Below are 2,669 nucleotides of genomic sequence, written 5' to 3' on the forward strand. Positions count from 1 at the left end.
GTATAGCTCTCTTGGGATGAACCAGTACCTATCAGCTGCCCCCTCGAGCGCATCTCCATCAAGCTGAAAAGACTTGCTACAGCCCTGCAATCCTGGAGCCAAAAGCAAATAGGGAATGTCAAAGAGAAGCTTGCACTTGCTAGGCATATTCTACACCACCTCGAAATGGCTCAGGACATAAGGGACCTCTCTTCTGAGGAGAATTGGCTAAGAAAGAAGTTAAAACAACATTGCCTCTCCCTCGCCTCCCTGGAACGAACAATTGCCCGCCTTCGTTCACGAGTGAGATATTTAAAGGACGGAGATGCCAACACATCCTTCTTCCATAAGCAAGCTAGCTTTAGAAGATGTAAGAATTTTATTTAGAAATTGAGGGATGGAGAAAGGGTGGTCACATCACAAGAATAAAAACATCAGGTCCTCTTTGATTACTTTGATGTTGTACTTGGCACGGCTGTCCCAAGAACAGCAACTTTAGAACTGTCAGCCTTCCATAGAGCGGGGCTTGATCTTTCAGCTCTTGATGCACCATTCACTGAAGAAGAAATCTGGGCAACGATCAGATCCCTTTCTGCTGACAGAGCTCCTGGACCGGATGGTTACACGGGTAAATTCTACAAGACATGTTGGCCGATCATCAAAACAGATTTTATTGCCGCCTTGATTACACTCCAACAAGGTGACGCAATGAAATTGGAGCTGCTGAATTCTGCGTACCTCACTCTAATCCCTAAAAAAGCTGAAGCTTGGGAGGCCAAAGACTACCGGCCGATCAGTTTAGTACACAGTTTCGCCAAACTGGTCACAAAATTGATGGCTAATCGGCTGGCTCCTCTGCTTGACAGCATGGTCGCGACCAACCAAAGCGCTTTCATAAGAGGAAGATGTATTCATGATAATTTCATGCTTGTGCAGTAAACCATCAAGGTATTACACCGTCACAAGATCTCAAGTCTTTTCCTAAAACTCGACATATCCAAAGCTTTCGACTCAGTTGCTTGTCCTTTTCTACTGGAGGTTCTCTCATATTTGGGCTTTGGTATCTCTTGGTGTACTCTTATCGCTAATCTACTCAAGACTGCTTCCACTCAAGTTATTTTGAATGGTGAACCGAGTAAATTCATCTACCATCAGCGGGGGCTCCGGCAAGGGGATCATCTATCCCCCATGCTATTCATTTTGGTCATGGATGTTTTAAATAGCTTATTTGCTCAGGCCGAGATGGATGGCCTGCTGCAGCCCCTCAACACCACTGGTCAACGCCTTTCTCTCTATGCTGATGATCTGGCTCTTTTCATTCACCCCGAGGAAGAGGATCTGCTGTTGACAAAATCTCTACTTCAATTTTTTAGTGAAGCATCTTGACTGCAAACCAACCTGCACAAAAGCTGTGTGATCCCTATCCAGTGTGAGGATAGTATTGAGGAGATAGTAAGTAATTCACCAGTGCTCTACATCAGCCTTCCCTGCTACATATCTTGGACTGCCTATCTCAGATAAGAAGCTAAGTAGGGGTCATCTTATAGCTTGGATTGAAAAAATTGCCAATAAACTACCAGGTTGGAGAGCTCCTCTCTTGAGCCTTGCTGGTCGAGTAGTTTTGGTTCGGTTCATCCTCACTACTATCCCAATTTACTTACTAGTTGCCCTCAATGTCCCGAAATGGTTCATCCGTGCAATTGATAAAATCAGAAGAGGATTCTTGTGGCAAGGAAGGAATGAGGCAAATGGTGGGTGTTGTCTAGTAGCCTGGGAGAAAGTCATGCGACCACTTGAGTTAGGAGGGCTGGGCATTCACAATCTAGAAATTATGGGTTGGGCCCTACAAATGAGGTGGCTTTGGATTGAAAAAACTAAACCAGAGTGCTCTTGGGCTGGTCTTAAGATCCCTATTCATATGAACACCTCTGCTATGTTTGCAATTTAGTGGTAACTTCAGTTGGTAATGGTGAGAACACATTGTTTTAGACGGACCGGTGGATCCATGGTTGTCGCTTACAGGATCTTGCACCCAATGTTTTCAAGAGTGTTCCTCCAAGATTGAGGAACAAAAGAACTATAGCCGAGGCCTTTCATGAGTTGACTTGGGTAGCAGACATTCGGGGTGCTCTTGGTTGGCATGGTCTTGCTGAATACCTACAGCTGTGGGAAATGCTCTCTAACTTTGCTCTTAATGATAATATGGATGTCCATCAATGGAGGTTTGAACCATCAGGCAACTTTTCTACCAGGTCGGCCTATCGCGCTTTTTTCATTGGTTCAACCACTTATGAGCCTTGGAAACGGATTTGGAAAACATGGGCACCGGGGAAATGCAAAACCTTCATTTGGCTAGCCGTCCGCAATCGCTGCTGGATAGCTGACCGTCTACAAATGAGAGGACTTCCACATCCAGCGCATTGCCCCCTTTGTAAACGAAAAGTGCTCAGTACTACGGGCCTGTAATTTGCCTATTGGCTCATTTCACATTTTGTTATGAGTTTGCACTTGAGCAATAAACCTTGATACCTGTATGTTTTGAGCAATAAACATTTAGTTATGAATATTTGTTCTCTTCATGCAGCTTCTCTTGGTTGATTTACGCTGCCATGCTGACTAACATCTATAAGAAACGCGGACCACACACTGTTGCCTCAACTGCTCTTGATGTTCTAAAGCCAGTTTGTAGC

The sequence above is a fragment of the Panicum virgatum genome, chromosome 3K (genome assembly GCF_016808335.1).
Source record: "Panicum virgatum strain AP13 chromosome 3K, P.virgatum_v5, whole genome shotgun sequence".
Lineage (NCBI taxonomy): Eukaryota > Viridiplantae > Streptophyta > Magnoliopsida > Poales > Poaceae > Panicum > Panicum virgatum.